Raw genomic sequence first — 17,459 nt, 5'->3', positions numbered from 1 at the left:
AATATAGAAGTGGAATGTCAATGTGGTATTACAATTAATATTACAAATATGATGTCAAAATTTAAATTAAATTACTAGGATTTTAAAAAAATAAATTGCTTCCAATGAAACCAGACATTGTAAAATGATACAGATGCATTTCCATTTGTATTTGTTTAGATAATTTGCAACGAAAGTATTTCATGAATACTTGTTCATATTAATTGGAAGGTATTTTCTTATTGTTTTGTTTCTATTTTCCAACCTACATTGGTTTGGGGGACTTTGGATTTATACAATATTGGGTGTGGCAGAGATACACCGCCCACCATATATGGATGTACTCCTCCACATCCCAACTCCTAGGCAGTTAGATGGGGTTGTGTGACTTGTCTGGGCCAAAGAGCTGGTCATCAAAGCAATACATGCCCTTCCGGGACAAAGCACTATAGAGCCAGGGCATGATACAACAGCTCTCTTTTTGTCTGTCCGGTGCTTGAGGAAGCCAAGTGTTCCAAATGGTGGAGCTTCAAGATGATGTACCTTCTGTCAGCCTGGATCCCTGAATAGCCTTAGGGGGCCAAACTCCAACGGACCCTATCCCAGATAGGAATTATGACTGGGAAATAAACTTCTGCTGTGTTAAACTACATAGCATTATTCTAATTAACTGAGATAATGAGTATCTATACCCTCTACACAGAATACAACACAAAACTATTATTCCAAGAGTTAAATATTGTCATTAGTAAATTCAAATGCATGTGCAAAGTAAATTCACATTTTAGGCCATAGAGATACCTACAGGATCATTGTAGGCAAAACCTCAACATTTTGTATTTATTCACATTCTCTGCTAGTTTCAGGAAATGTCTGCCTTAGGTACTGAGAACACTATGGTTGTGTAGTCCCTCTGAGACAAAAATAAAAAGAGAATGCAAGTGGTGGAAGTAGTTGGCCCCTCCAATCACCAGATGCTGCCAATGTGGAAAATCACGTGGAACTGTAAAAAGGAAAACATGCTTGCTGTTATCTGGCTTTCCCCAAGCTCTGCCTCATCCTCTCCTTTTCCAGGTCATGCCCAAATTCAGGAAAACTTCCCTGGAGACTGATCTTTCTCCTACACTTTACCATTTTCTTCCCAGTGTCTTACAAACGCTTCTCTTCTCTGCCTTCAGTATTAGTGTTTTCAGGGTTTGGTGCTATGCCCTTGATTCTCTCACCTCCCACTGACTCCTTCGAGGAGCTCATGCCTGCTTCTGGCTTCACTGATTTACAAAAGTCATCACTAGGGCAGATTCCTCACCTGTGCGGTGGGTGTATTTGAAGACCCTTCACGGGGCATCTTTACTCTAAGAACCTCAAGCAGCTCATCATCTTATCTGTTTCTCTTCCTCTGTCCCCTCATTTGACATCACCATCAACCCAAACACGTGGGTTGTTACCCTTGGAAATCCCCACTCATCCAAAGGTATTTTCCCCCCTCACTCCTTATTTTTTTTCCTAAAAAAACAAAAAACAAAAAACTACTACTCTACTCATATGCAGCCACTCTCCCACAGGCTACGCACCAACCTAGTCTCTCCCCACTCCAATTCCACCCTGCTTCAAGTGAGCCTTCTAAATGCAAATCACACCTGCATCTTCCAGTACCTCCCAGGGCCCATCCTCCCTTTACCATGGTCTCTACGTCCTTTGCCATCCCCCCTCTGCTTTTCTTTTGAATCTCTTTCTTCTCCTCTCCTGGCACTCTGAATTCCAGCCATACCAAACTGCTTGTGCATCTCTGTACTCTGCAAACACCCATACCTCTGGGCCCTTGCTCTCAATGTGCCCTCTGCCTGAAATGCCTCTCTCATCTTTTTATCCAGCTAAGCACTGGCCACCATTTGGGTTTCAGCTTGGACACCATAGCCTCAAGGATGCCTTCCCTGCCCTCTCTGCTGAGCTAGGTCCTGCCTCTCTGACTCTCCACTGCCCTTGCTTCCCTCTGACACAGATCCATCTTATCACCCTGCGTGGCCTGTCTCCTAGCCTGGCTCCCTTGCTCCTTCCCGCCTGTATGAGCTCCTATGGGCACCTGAGGTGGATTCCCCAACAAAGCTGAGGGTGCTTTCCTCAATGCTCCTCACTTGCCTAGCCCCTACCCAAGACCCTGACAGCAGCCCCAACAATGTGTTCTCATGGTCACATGATTTGTCCAAAATAAGATATGTGAACATAATCAGTTAATAATGCTATCATTCACCAGCTGACTTCCTCTCTGGGTCATTTCCCTTCCTGTAGGTGGCATTGGAGCAGCTGTGCAATCAGTTTAGTGGGTATTTTACAAAAGGGCTGGGTGGTCACTTACTGCCCACTGTGCTGATCCCTCCAGCATCTTGTACAAAGGCACAAGTCCAGAGATGACATGTATAAACATGATCCACAGCACCTGGGGGTGGAAGAGAAACCAAGTTCAAAATGCATGGAGTCAGAGCTGGTCTCTTAAACACTCTTACCATCACAGGAAGATTACAATTATAAGTAAAGGCTTCATTGCCTATCCACCCTCTCCTAGGCAGTGCTATCCTAGATAAAAATGTCTCTCTTCTCAGAATACACCTAATAATGTTGTATATACAATGATAAAGTTGGCATACATTTTAAAATTATTCGTTATGGGAATGTAACAAAATAAATTTTATAATTCTGGTGCTATAGGGCACAAACCTGCAGCAATAATACAAACAGAAAACATGTCTATGTAGAAAACAGCTTTATTTAAATGTCCCCGTGTATCAGGGCATATCTTAGTATATCTGACACAATTTCTCCTCTAAAAAATCTGGAAGTTTCAGATAAAATTGCATACAAATTTACCACGGATGCAGGAAAATGGCCTGAAGAAATTTGCCTGGCTAAACTCCTACACAGTCAATGTAGATCGTATAAAAATAAGTTGATTTCACAATTATGCAAATACAAAGTACTAGCATTTAAAAATATATTTGGATTTCTTTGTGTTCCTTAATTACAGATTTTGTGTATTTTTTGAGAAGTAATGATCATTCCAAAACTCAAATACAACAGAAAGGAAGTATCCTAACAGAAGCCAAAAATATCAACTGAAAGACTAGCAGAGGCCTCAAAACGTCTAAACTTTTTTTTTTTTCAGCTGGAGAGAGAAAGAGCACACGTGTGCGCACATGCACGCGCAAGTAGGGAAGGGCACAGAGAGAGAATCCCAAGCAGGTTCCCCACCGTCCACACGGAGCCCAATGCAGGGCTCAAATCTATGAGCCATGAGATCATAACCTGAGCTGACGTCAGATGTTTATCTGACTGAGCCACCCAGGAGCCCCAAAACGTCTAAAGCTCTTACATCACACGAGATTGAAATGCTGACGTTCCAAATGAAGATAAGGAAGGCATCATGGTATCCGAAAAGTGCAGATCATGGACTAACAGAAGAGATTAAATATATACATACATATAGGATCAGAACACTACCAAACAAGAAATAAGCAGAAGGAAATACGATCCATATACTGGACATAGAGAAGTTTTCCAAATTTACAACAATCCTCACATTTCCATGACATACTCTAATGATTCATGAGGATGAAAAATGTTTTCCTAAACTACCAATAACATACAGCAATGTCTGATAAACTATGCAAGAGGGGAGACTGAATCACCTTTCTGTCCTCACAGAAAACATTACAAAATTGTCCCCATCTGAATTGACAATCAAAGAATACGCAATCAAAATAGGTTAGTAAAAAAATTTCCAGAGCTGCATCTGGCTGTTAATTCAAGCACATTATTATTTGCCTGTTTTTGTCAGCTTTTAAAATCTGCAATGTCTTTCTTCCTCTAAATAAACATGTACTTTTTACCTACTTTTGTGTTCATCATCTTGTATTATTTTCACCAAAGCTGGGTCCACTGCCAGGTGCATTGGGACTCTGTTTCCATGTTTCTCTCCACTGCTTCACCCTGTGCCTCGCTCAGGAAAGCAAACGGCCGGCTTTGTGAGCCAGCTGTACTGTTACTGCCCTACCTCGAGTCTCCTTAGGTCACTCCTCAGTTTCCCACTCTGCCAACGTCCAGTCCTTTCTTGCCCCAAGGGCTGTGATACCTGGACCTGGGGAAACGCCAGGTCAGAGTGCACACACAGCTGTACAACAGAGAGGAGCAAATACCCTGGGAGCTCTGGTTTTCATGTCCAAAGCCCAACAAAGAGCCCCACCTCCGGGACTGAATCACTGCAGTCAACCCAGCATCACACAATTGAATAATCACCTGTAGAACCCCGCTGCTCTGTGCTCCCACTCTGGACAGTCTACAAGCTCGTCTGCTTGTTCATGAAACAGGGCTCCTCACCGTTTGCTAAAGAGGGAAAAACTCTCTCCCCCTCTCCCACCACCACTTCCTTGGAAATGTACGCTCAGTGAGGATGCTCAGGCCTGCATCTGGCCAGGTCCTCACTGCCACTCTTCCTGCTGGCTGCCTGAGTCCAAGACAAGAGCTGTCCTCCCCCTTGAAGGGCTTTTGGATATTGTTGAAACCATTTTCTCCTGGGTGCGTTTAAAAGGACCCAGGGCATTGCTTAATGGCTTGCCTCAAACAGTATCTTCCAAAGGGAGGATACCGCTGAGCAGAAGCCATGCGTGGAGCCAGGCCTCCACTACACGGACCAGTTCCACAGGCCAGCACAGAAAAGGCCTTTCACACGGAGTATGAAAACGTCACAAGGAGCTACAGCCTGTGCACGGACTGTGCCTCGCCTTTCCTGCTCTGCTAGTAATAACCAGGGGGCACTTCTAGTAAGAATAGCTCTAGGGCACAAGCACAGCCTAAGTGCCTTATTTTTATGCTTATTCTTCTCAACAGCCTTTGAGGTTGTACTATTATTAACCCCATTTTGCAGATGTGGAAATTGAAGTCCAGACGGACTAAGCGATTTGCCCAAGGACAAGCAGCTGGGGATGATATTAAAACAGACATTTAGACCCTGTGTTTAACATTATTTTCTTAATTATAAAATAACAGTGATCACAGCAACCTCATGACCACACGTGTACTTGGTGCCAGCCCCTGGGCAAGGCGATGGCAAGTCACAGTGAGAAAGATATTTTCTTTGCCCAATGCCTGTAAGGAGCCCATGGGGTGGCAGGTGGGGACAGACACAGACATTTGAGGAGGGGATTTACAACACAGGGAAAATGCAAATACGACGTGTGTTAATGGAAGGAGGCCTGGACAAGTAAGGAAATACTCCTAATGCAGGTCTAAAAGAGAGCTATTGGGGCACCTGGGTGGCTCAGTTAAGCATCCAAAACTTTTTTAATGTTTATTTATTTTTGAGAAACAGAGAGCATGCACAAATGGGAGAGAGGAAGAGAGAGGGAAACACAGAATCCTAAGCAGGCTCCAGGCTCCAAGGTGTCAGCACAGAGCCTGATGTGGGGCTCACACTCCCGAACCGTAAGATCATTACCTGAGCCTAAGTCAGATGCTTAACCTACTGAGCCACCCAGGCACGCCGAGCATCCAAAACTCTTGACTGCAGCTCAGATGGAGATCTCACAGTTTATGGCATGCAGCCCCTCCTCCGGCTCCAAGGCTGTCAGCACAGAGCCTGGTAGGATTCTCTCTACCCCTCCCCCACCCCTTCCCTGCCTGTGTGCTCTTTCTCTCTCTCAAAATAAATAAACTTCTAAAAGAAAATAAAAGGGAGGCGCCTGGGTGGCTCAGTCGGTTAAGCGTCCAACTTCGGCTCAGGTTATGATCTTGCCTTTGAGCCCCACATCGGGCTCTGTGCTGACAGCTGAGAGCCTGGAGTCTGCTTCAGATTCTGTGTCTCCTCCTTTACCCCTCCTGTGGTCACGCTCTGTCTCCGTCTCTCAAAAATAAATAAACGTTTAGAAAATATATATTTTTAAAGAAAATAAAAGGGAGCTATTTTGTTTCCCATAGTAATTCTCTACAGAAGTCCTTCTGAATTACATCTACAATTGAGCTGATTTTATAGAAGGATGCGACAACAGAGAGGTACAAAACCAGCATCAAATCTTCATTTCTATGTGTCTTTCCTCATCATTCTTCATAGCAACTCCCATTTCTTTTATTACACCCATTCAATTACCACCATTTCCCAGGCTAAAAAAAAAAATACTGAAGCTCAAAGAGATAAGGGGACCAGGGCCAGGTCACACAACACAACTGACATCTGAATGCCCATCTATAAAACTGCCAGGTCCACCCGTTCTCCAGCACCGGCACTGTCTTTTTTTCCAGAATACAGCCGTTACACCACCAAGGGACCAATGCAGGGCCTGGGACACGACAAACTCCAGGCTGAATCCGGAGATTTTGAGTCCTGCCCTCCTCCTGCTCAACCACAGCTGTTTCACCTCACCAGGCCCAAGATTCATTGCCACCGGCATGTGGGCCTGAGCTCAGCTCCCTGGGGACCATGCTGGAGGAGCTCAGTGACTCAGGGCCTCCACTCTAAATTCCTATTAAGTACTCTAGATTTAATAGCTGCTATTAATACAAATTATGCTTCATTAAGCGTGAAGCTAAGGAGAACTCAGCTCGGAGGCTCCAGTTCAATACAGGGCTGAAGGACAAACAGAGCAGCTATTTTTAATACTGGCAATGTCAGTGGGGAGAGAGCAGACTGACATTGCATGTGCCTGTCGCTACTGCTGAAATTGAGTTTTTCACATTTTCACATAAATATCTCTTGTTTTCAGCTCAAGGTGTATAACAGAGGTAAACCTTTCCAATTCTTGAGGGATGGTAATACCCAGAACATTCTTCCTTTCAGAAAACATTTTTCTAAGAAACCTGAGAAGGAGGGGGGAGGGAGGAGCTCTCAATAGGTCTTCTGGCAGACCCTGCCCCACACCTCCCAGCAGGCTCCACCTGTCACAGGCTGGGGGATTAGCAAGGTCTGTCCTGCTGCCCTTGCAGTCACCTTGCTGGTTGTGTAGGGGTCTCCAGAGGCAACTCAAGAGTAGGCAAAAATCATACCCATGGCATGCTTCTAGATTAGGGTCAACAAAGATTTTCTGTCAAAGGCCAGAGACGGGGTGCCTGGGAAACTCAGTCGGTTAAACTTCTGACCTCAGCTCAGGTCGTGATCTCACAGTTCATGAGTTTGAGCTCCACGTCCGGCTCTGTGCTGACAGCCCAGAACCCACTTCGAACCCTCTGTCGCCCTCGCTCTCTGTCGCTCCCCCTTTCTCATGCCCTCTCTCAAAATAAATAAACCAAAAAAGCCAGAAACAAACTATTTTAGACTTCATGGGCCCGGCGATCTCTGTTCCAACTATTCAACCCTGTCATTGTAGCACAAAAGCAGCCACAGACTACCATAAAGGAATGAATGCCCATGACTATGCTCCAACAAAACTTTATTTACAAAAATTGGGGGGTGGGCCAGATTTGGCTCCCAGGCTATAGAGTCTCCTACCTCTGTTTCAAATTTTCTGTTCCATCCTAATGTTTTTGCAATGGGTCTAAACTTAGTCTTATATAAAGTTCTATCACCTCACCTAGATCTGTTTACTCCCTACAAAGTTGCAACCACTGGAATTCATTAATAAAAAACTCTCTACAGGGTACTAGTACAAGATTATGGCATAATCATGTTTGGATTCGTTGAATTTACTCATTATCTCCATTATGCTCAATGAAGTCTGAGATACACATTCACGGGGGTGCAATTTGCTTTTGCTGAGAAGTCAGTGTGCATGCTTTTATATTTTGTATAGCACATGATCATTTTTATTTGTTCTAAGAACCTGCAATGGGTTCTGCTCATGAAATTCTCCAGTTCATTCACTGTAGTAGGTGTATTAGTCACGGTTCTCCAGAGAAACAGAGCCAATATATATAATGTTGGTTCATGCAATTAAGGAGACTGAGAAGTTCCATAATCTTCCACGTACAAGCTAGAGAAGCCAGGAAGACCAGTAATGTAGTTCAAAGGCCTGTGAGCCACAGAGCTGATGGGGCAGATTTCAGCTGAGTCTGAAGGCAGAGGACAGAAGATTGATGTTTAGTTCAGCCATCAGGCAGAGAAAGAATTCTCCCACCCTCTGCCTTTTTGTTCTATTCAACTCCTCAGTGGATTAGAGGGTGCCCACCTATGCTGAGGAGGGCCATCAGCTTTACTCTACTCATTCAATTTCTTCTAGAAATGCCCTCACAGACACCCCTAGAAATGTTTAACCATCTGTCTAGGCATCGAATGGCCCAGTTCAGTTGATGCATAAAATTAACCATTTAATAGGTTAGATACTTGTTCGGGTAATATTTATTTCCACATCCTTTGGAGAAGTTCATTGCCCTGGAGTTTGATTTGATCTGCCTTGGCCAATGGGAGGTCAGAGTACATTAAAGGACAAGAGGCTTAAAATCACAGAGTTGTGCCTGCCTTTCACTAGAAGGATGTGCCAGTAAGGTGGTAGAGCATGTGAGGAACAGGTCTACATAATCCTCAAAAGGTATTTTTTTAATGTTTGTGTATTTTTGAGAAGGAAAGAGTGAGCAGGGGAGGGGCAGAGAGAGAGGGATAAACATAATCTGAAGCAGGCTTTAGGTTTGGAGCTGTTAACACAGAGCCCAGTACGGGGCTCAAACCCACAAAATGGGAGATTATGACCTGAGCCGAAGTCAGATGCTCAACCGACTGAGCCTCCCGGGTACCCCCTCAATAAAAGGTATTTTAAAAAAGAATGCTTCAATAAGATTTCCAGGAAAAAACAAAAACAAAAGAAATTCTTTAAAAAGGACTGCTAGGCCAGATGCAAAACTAGTTACTGTTCTACAGAGCAATAAAACCATAATCTGTGGGGGGTTTGTTTTCTATCAAGCAGAACTCAAGTTAGCAAGTAACTTTACAATGTCTGAGCTTTAATAAATGGTAAAACACAAGGTCAAACACAGGAACATCTCATAAACAATAATTCTTGGTTGAGCCTGTTAATTTAAGATGTCCCATATTTTTGCCTTATTTTCAAGCTTCAAGAAAACTTTCTTTACCCTTGTTTGAGGGGTACACTGCAATCAAGGAGAACAGCCTTGGGTTATAAAGGAAACACGGTATCCTGAACAAGGAAGCCCAGGAACGCCTTAGGTAGAGCAGACCTGGTGATGCTCCTGCTGATACATCACACTATGCCGATAAACTACGCGTTGTGCGTTCCTTGTTGCCTTGGCTATTCCACCAGGAGCAGGGGATGGATGGGAAGAAACCCTAAGGAGAAGGAAGACCAGACTCATTCTCCTATCCTCATGGCTTTTGAGGTTTGCCCTGGACTGACCACTGTGGTAGCCTGCAGCTCTGCTGGGTTCCTTGACCTTGGGGCCACCTAGAAGGATGTGCTGATACAAATGTGTTAGGATGAGTGGTCAGCGGCTTTTACTGGCTTTACTCTAACTAGATGTCACCAAAGCAAATAATGTAACACCCCAAAACCTTCACAAAGATGCAAATAATCACAAATATTTTATTGTTTCTAATATTACACTATCTTTAGTTCTTTCCCTTCCTAGTGACATAACATCTCAGAGGGAATTAATGGGGCACACGTCAATGCTGAACCTCACTTAGCCTGTCAGACCCAGGCAAAGTTAAGTGCACTTAGATTTATCTTGGTAAATGGATAAGCATCATGAAGACCTCACACACCCAGAACAGGTATAAGGGGTGCAGGGAAGTTTCCTGAATCTCTCAGGGCTCTACCAAAATTCATATGTTTCTTCTCAGTAAACTGAAGACCAAACTTTTACTGCAAAGGGTCAGACAGCAAATATTTTGGGCTTTGAGAGCCACACCATCTCCAGTACAACTACCCAATTTTGGCGATACAAAATGTAAACCCACAAATAACTGTAATTGAGGTCCAGTAATTCACAACAGGTGGCAGGCTAATCTGGGGCCATAGTTTGCCAACCCCTATTCCAGACTATAGCAGCCTCCCTAAACCAACAGGACAAAGCCGCCTCCCGTGGTTGCACAGCCCTGATACGCCCACTTCCTACACCTCCGTACCTGTGTCCCTAAAGCTTAAAGCAAAATCAACTCATGGTTGCTTTTCCCACCATCTGTGGGAGTTCATCATGTACAAGCAATTAGCACAGAGGTGAGGGGCTGCACACAACATTACCTCCTTAAAAGTGGCCAAGGGAGGAGAAGGCTCAGAAACTGCTGCAGCCTGAGTGGCTGGGAGCTACAGCCCCACTCACCAGAGGGCGACTGGACCCAGTTATGGCCCCCAAGGCCAGGCTCAGCGGCAGGTGCATGGGTGGAGCCCCGAGGGGCTGTAGGGCGGAGGCAGTCCTCGGCCAGCCCTACACAATGGGCCAGCGGCGACACTGACGGGGACGTGAAGGTGGAAGCAGTCAGAGGCTGGGATCGGGCTTGAGCAGAAGCCCAAAGCTGACCGTCCTGGAAGGACCCCTGGACTGTGAGGAGGGGGTAATGCTCCCGCGGCAGCAGCCAGAGCCCCTCTTCACTTAAACAGCAGCAGACCCGAAGTTGGAAAAAACTGGCAAAGGAGACGTCATACAGCCCTATCACTACCTACCTTCAAATATCCTTAAGGGTGCCTGGCTCAGTCGGTTGAGTCTGAGACTTCCCCTCATGTCATGATCTCATGGTTGATGGGTTCCAGCCCTGCGTTGGGCTCTGTACTGACAGCTCAGAGCCTGGAGTCTGCTTTGGATTCTATGTCTTCTTCTCTCTGCCCCTCCTCCATTTGTGTGCGCTCGCTCTCTCTCTCTCTCTCTCTCTCAAAAGTAAATAAGCATTAAAAAAAACTCTAGTAAATTGCACAAAACTAACTTGTCTTGGGGGAAGCGGGGTGGAAAGAAAAAAAATCTGGAAACAAGGCCTTTGAAATGCTGAACTCCAATTCCCTTGGAAAAACTGCTAGTAAACAACGTGTACAGAACTTTCTTTTAACTTTGAAGGAAAAGGGAGAAATTAATTCTGAAAACAAAGCCTTTGAAAGAAAGTCTTGGAAACAGCCTCACCTCTGCTCCTAAAACTCAGCCCGCCAGTCTACAAAAGCCAGGGATCAACAAATACCAGCAGGTTAAACTAAGTAAGTGCCTTGTTGTTCTGATCTGTAACATAGGCCTTCCCACGGGAAAGAGACAAAGCTCTGATTCCCCTCACTCTCCAGCCCCCTCCTCACCCCATGCCCATGAAGTTCCTAATGGGCAAGCAAGGCGGGTTCATGGGTCAGTGTATTCATATCCTACCTCTGTCATTTCCAAGTAGGAAATCACGTACCATTTAAATTAACCAAGACTAAATACTGATCCTCACAACTGCCATGATGAAGCCAGTTCAAGTTCTAAGTGACGAAAATTCATGGTTTTAGGGGTGATTTTGGAATTCTAATCTTATGGAAGGTCCATTTGCACTACAGTCTCGGACCTCAAATGTTAATAAGCTGAATGTACAAGTGTGGTCTTGTAACTTGAACATTATCTTGTTGAGAGTGTTTGTGTCTTGTTGATTGGAGCTTCACCTGTTTTAAAACTAAGTCCAATGTGTATCTTGTTGAGGGTGTTTGTGTCTTGGTGATTGGAGCTTCAGCTAGTTTAGGCCCGAAGTGAACGTGCATCTTGTTGAGGGTGTTTGTGTCCTATTGATTGGAGCTTTGGCTGGTTTAAGCCTAAATTGAACGTGTATCTTGTCGAGGGTGTTTGTGTCCTATTGATTGGAGCTTTGGCTGGTTTAAGCCCGAAGTGAACATGTATCCTGTTGAGGGTGTTTGTGTCCTGGTAATTGGAGCTTCAGCTAGTTTAGGACCGAAGTGAACGTGCATCTTGTTGAGGGTGTTTGTGTCCTATTGATTGGAGCTTTGCCTGGTTTACACCCAAAGTGAACTGTATCCTGTTGAGGGTGTTTGTGTCCTGTGATTTGAGCTTTGGCTGGTTTAAGCCCGAAGTGAACATGTATCCTGTTGAGGGTGTTTGTGTCCTGGTAATTGGAGCTTCAGCTAGTTTAGGCCTGGAGTGAATGTGTATCCTGTCGAGGGTGTTTGTGTCCTGGTGATTGGAGCTACACCTGGTTTAAGCCTAAATTGAACGTGTATCTTATTGAGGGTGTTTTTGTCCTCTTGATTGGAGCTTTGGCTGGTTTAAGCCCGAAGTGAACGTGCATCTTGTTGATGGTGTTTGTGTCCTATTGATTGGAGCTTTGGCTGGTTTAAGCCCGAAGTGAACCTGCATCCTGTTGAGGGTGTTTGTGTCCTGCTGATTGGAGCTTTGGCTGGTTTAAGCCCGAGGTGAACGTGTATCCTGTTGAGGGTGTTTGTGTCCTGGTGATTGGAGCTTTGGCTGGTTTAAGCGCGAAGTGAACGTGCATCCTGTTGAGGGTGTTGGTGTCCTGTTGATTGGAGCTTTGGCTGGTTTAAGCCCAAAGTGAACGTGCATCATGTTGACGGTGTTGGTGTCCTGTTGATTGGAGCTTTGGCTGGTTTAAGCCCGAAGTGAACCTGCATCCTGTTGAGGGTGTTTGTGTCCTGTTGATTGGAGCTTTGGCTGGTTTAAGCCCTAAGTGAACGTGCATCTTGTTGATGGTGTTTGTGTCCTCTTGATTGGAGCTTTGGCTGGTTTAAGCCCGAAGTGAACCTGCATCCTGTTGAGGGTGTTTGTGTCCTGCTGATTGGAGCTTTGGCTGGTTTAAGCCCGAGGTGAACGTGTATCCTGTTGAGGGTGTTTGTGTCCTGGTGATTGGAGCTTTGGCTGGTTTAAGCCCTAAGTGAACGTGCATCCTGTTGAGGGTATTTTCGTCCTCTTGATTGGAGCTTTGGCTGGTTTAAGCCCGAAGTGAACGTGCATCCTGTTGAGGGTGTTTGTGTCCTGGTGATTGGAGCTTCACCTAGTTTAAGCCTCACATCCATATAGGTTATAAATGATGATGCTCTTCTTTATCCTTCTGGCCCACATCTGTGAGTTAATTTGTGTTAGTTTGATCATTTGCCCAAGACACAACTCACATCCCATAATTCCAAATAGACAGAGGACGGGGACTTGGATCCAGACAGCATTATAGGGGTTCCTGGGTGGCTCTGTCAGTTAAGACTCCGACTTCAGTTCAAGTTACGATCTCACAGTTCATGAGTTTAAGTCCCATATCAGGCTCTCTGCTGTCAGCACAGAGCCTGCTTCAGATCCTCTGTCCCCCTCTCTCTGCCCTTCCCCTGCTTGTGCTCTCCCAAAAATAAATAAATATTTTTTTAAAAAAGATAGCATTGTACAAATTGGTGTGGCCACTCTGGAAAACAGTGTGGAGGTTCCTCAAAACATTCAAAATAGACCTACCCTATGACCCAGCAATAGTACTGCTAGGAATTTACCCAAGGGATACAGGAGTACTGATGCATAGGGGCACTTATACCCCAATGTTTATAGCAGCACTCTCAGCAATAACCAAATTATGGAAAGAGCCTAAATGTCCATCAACTGATGAATGGATAAAAAAATTGTGGTTTATATACACAATGGAGTACTACGTGGCAATGAGAAAGAATGAAATATGGCCTTTTGTAGCAATGTGGATGGAACTGGAGAGTGTTAGGCTAAGTGAAATAAGTCATCCAGAGAAAGACAGATACCATATGTTTTCACTCTTATGTGGATCCTAGGAAACTTAACAGAAACCCATGGGGGAGGGGAAGGAAAAAAAAAAGAGGTTAGAGTGGGAGAGAGCCAAAGCATAAGAGACTCTTAAAAACTGAGAACAAACTGAGGGGTGATGGGGGGTGGAAGGAAGGGGAGGGTGGGTGATGGGTGTTGAGGAGGGCACTGGGTGTTGTATGGAAACCAATTCGACAATAAACTTCATATATTGAAAAAATTAAAAAAAAAATTTTTAAATAAAAAATGAAAAGATAGCATTGTAAGTACAAGTACATCATTTGAAGCCACTTTCCTTACCTCCAATCTGAGCACATGTTAATGACAGATGAAATATAAAAATAAATATAAAAAAATTATAGCCAAAATCAAGATGACTGTGTCTATGGATGTGAATTGGAGGAGAAATCCAGAGTGGTGACTAAAAGCTGGAACCGCTGTCTTGCTAAGCTCTCAATGAGTCTGGGATGTCCGAGAGTTTTGTTCTTGCACATCAGGCAGGCAATATATGTGTTGAACACCAGGTGAAGGACCCAAATCAGGCTCACTGCTCAGGGCTTCTGGGAAAGGTTTTCTTCCAAATAAAGCATTTGTGGGGGAAAAAACTGCTGTCTTCTGCTTATATCTCCCATGTTACTTGGGATGTTATTATGCAATGACATGATGCTAGAAGCTGAGACAGCCTCTTGCAACTGCTGAAGAAAAGGAAAGATACTGACCTGGAATCCTGATGTTGTTGGACCACTTAATGAACCTGGGACCACCCATCCTCTGTACTCCTAAAGTCAGTAATACATTTCATATGGTTTAACCAGTGTTGGTTGGATTTCCTCCTACATGAAGTCAAATGCATCCTCATTGAAATACCTTCCAAGGATAGGGAGGTGGAGCAAGACCTCCCTCTTAAGATGAGCCTGCAAACAAAAATTCCAGTACAAATGAGGAAATCAAATTCGATAAAAGACTCAAAACAAAATACACTAATAAATTACCAAACATGAATTTACTCCAAACAAAACTAAAATTATAATCTAAAAATGGCTTTAAATAATATGTCTAGGATCCTCCGTGAGAAGAAATGATCAATAAAGAGACAGAAATTATGAGACAAAATCAGGCAGAAATTAAAATAACAATAAACTATTGAAAAAATAATTTGAAACCCTGAAAATGAAATCTATACTCATTGAAATATACTTAATAGGCAAAGTGTACAAGAGACTGGACACAGTGTGAAAATGGACTCAGAGGAAGTGAACTGTAGGAAAACCATAACAAGGATAATTATCAGAAAAATCTGTTAAGAGACATGGATGAGAGTGAAGAAGCAATACTTGAGAGAGAAAATTAGAACATTTCTAAGATTTAAGAGAGACATAAATTCTCAAAAGTTTGCTCTGAGCACAAAGCAGGATTGACACAAATTAATCCAAAAGTTGATATGAAAAAGATAAAGAGAAAAATCTTTAAAATACCCAGACAAAAAAAGATCACTAACTAAATAAGACATGGTGATTAGACTGCCCTGGGGTGTAGCTGCAAACTCTCCTTCCTCATCCTGAGCTGTCCTCACTGCTCTGATTTCAGTACATTATCTTTGCTAACACCCTCTCAAATCTTGATCCTGTCCTTAATTTCTTATCCCTCCCCCCACCCTGTTCCCCACATTTCTTCAATATTCAAAGCCCACTTCCCTCCCATTTCAGCTTTTTTGTTCATATCCCCTCTTGCTCAACTCCACATCAGCCATGCTCCCTCAAAACATCATCTTTTTTTTTCATTTATATCTCTATTATTTTTCCAAATAAGATTTGTGGTGTTTTGAAATCTGTATACAATAGACAAAAACTGAGTAATTGATTAGCAACCATCAGAATAAGGCACTGAAGCCACAATTCCTAAAAATGGACATTACATGGTCCTTCACTCTTACTAAGGTCACACAATTCGATGGGAGCTTCCAAGTGTCCAAAGCAAAAAGAGAAATATATTCAGCACAATATTTTTAGTTTCCATAAAATACAAGTGTACTAGTTGGTAAGGAGAACTATTTCCATACAAAAGTCAGGCATATGGGACCATGTTACAAGCCCTCTCTTGCTCTCACCCTCAATACCATTTCTGTGGCACCAAGCAGGGTGGGCAGGTGTTAAGTCACAGAAACGCAATTCAATTCCTATTGAAGCCTCTGAAGGGCTCTGGCTGGAACAAGAGCATGATTTGGCGATCATGTCTTCTCCCACCAAGGAAGCTGCAGCTGACCAGAGCACGCAATTCCTCTGAATGTGCATCTTTGGCAAATAGATATTTATCACACGTGCAATTCTTCATATTCAATGTATCTGTGTAGCTCCTTTAAAGCCTTTTAAATTTTTCACTTTTTTTCTCATTCACTTATTTTTAAGCATTTTAAATATACTTTGGTCAATTCCTCTCAGGGCATATCAGTTGGATTGGGTAAAAATCTTTGACATATTAAAGAAGACAGGAGATAAAATGATGTCTCAAAGAATGTAGAAATTATATACAGGACCAGTTGTAATACTAATTACATACACTGTCCAATTTTGTGATGTTAAGCACGAATAAATTTAAGCACATATGTCATTAGATGACACAACAATCCTAAAAATTTACGTGACATTCCAAAAATAAATTATTAAGCCAAAAAAACATATCTAAAATTATCAATAATAAAAAGGAAATTTGAATCAACCATGCTAGAGGAAAGACTGAATTACCATTTAATTCTGTCTGTAAACAGTGATATTACAAAATTATTGACATGTGAAAAGTCAATCAAAGAGTATATAGCCAAAAAAGCAGCAAGAAAACTCCCTTCTAACTTACAAAAGTTTTGCTGAAAAATCAGCTCATAGTCTTCTAGGTTTACCCTGGTAGGTAAACTTTCTGTTTCTCTCTTGCAGCTTTTAGGATTCTATCTTTAACCTTTGACACTTTAATGATTATGTACCATGGTGTGGACATGCTTGGGTTCATTTTTATTTGCCATTCTCTCTGTGCTGCTTGGGTTTGGACATCTATTTCCCTCCTTAGGCTAGGGAGTTTTCAGTTATTATTTCTTGAAATAACTTTTCTATACCATTCTTGCTCTTCTTCTGGGACCCTTATAATGTTTGTTCACTTGATGTTGTCCAACAGATCTCTTAATCTATCCTCATCTTTTTTTTTTTTTTTTTTTTTTTGCATCCTTTTTTCTTTTTGCTGTTCAGCTTGCGTGCTTTCCATTACCCTGTCTTCCACATCACTGGTACATTCTTCTGCATCCTGTAATCTGCTGCTGATTCCCTCTGGTGTGATTTTTATTTGTTATTGTATTCTTCGACTCTGATTGGTTCTCTTTAACATTTTCCATCTCTTTATTGACAGTGTCATTGAGTTCTTCCATCCTCTTCTCCAGCCCAATGAGTATCTTTATAATCATTACTTTGAATTCTTTATCAGGCATATTGCTTATCTCTTGCATTTAATTCTTTTACTGAGGATTTTTCTTATTCTTTCTTTTGGAGCACATTCCTCTGTCTCCCCAATTTGCTTGGCTTTCTATGTTTGTTTCTATGAATTAGGAAAAGTGACTATTTCTCCTAAAGTTGAAAGAATGGTCTTGTATATGGTGACCCCTACAAAGACTGGGTATACTTGATGACTTTTGGTCGCTGGCTGGAGCTATGACTATATATATGCTAGTTATTACTCTTTTAAACCATGACTTTTTACACAAAGAATAAAGAAATAATAATAATATAGAAAAAATAAAATAATAGAAAAAAAAGAAAAAAGAACAAGAAAGAATAAAGCCAAAA

At 42.8% G+C, this 17,459-nt stretch overlaps 1 long non-coding RNA gene across 1 annotated transcript in view; it reads right to left on the bottom strand.

Moving 5' to 3' along the window:
- Positions 1 to 806: 806 nt before the first annotated feature.
- Positions 807 to 17,459, bottom strand: part of LOC102954282 — a 42,739-nt gene continuing 26,086 nt past the window's right edge. Inside the window, exons 6-8 of the long non-coding RNA XR_006222109.1 lie at positions 14,355 to 14,549; positions 2,333 to 2,413; positions 807 to 982 (exon numbers count right to left, since the gene is read on the bottom strand). This is a non-coding gene — a long non-coding RNA (uncharacterized LOC102954282). The remainder of the gene's footprint in view (positions 983 to 2,332; positions 2,414 to 14,354; positions 14,550 to 17,459) is intronic.

This window comes from Panthera tigris, chromosome C2 (genome assembly GCF_018350195.1).
Source record: "Panthera tigris isolate Pti1 chromosome C2, P.tigris_Pti1_mat1.1, whole genome shotgun sequence".
NCBI classification, from domain to species: Eukaryota; Metazoa; Chordata; class Mammalia; order Carnivora; family Felidae; genus Panthera; species Panthera tigris.
Note: the sequence above shows the minus strand (reverse complement) of the source record. Positions and strands in the feature narration are given on the sequence as shown.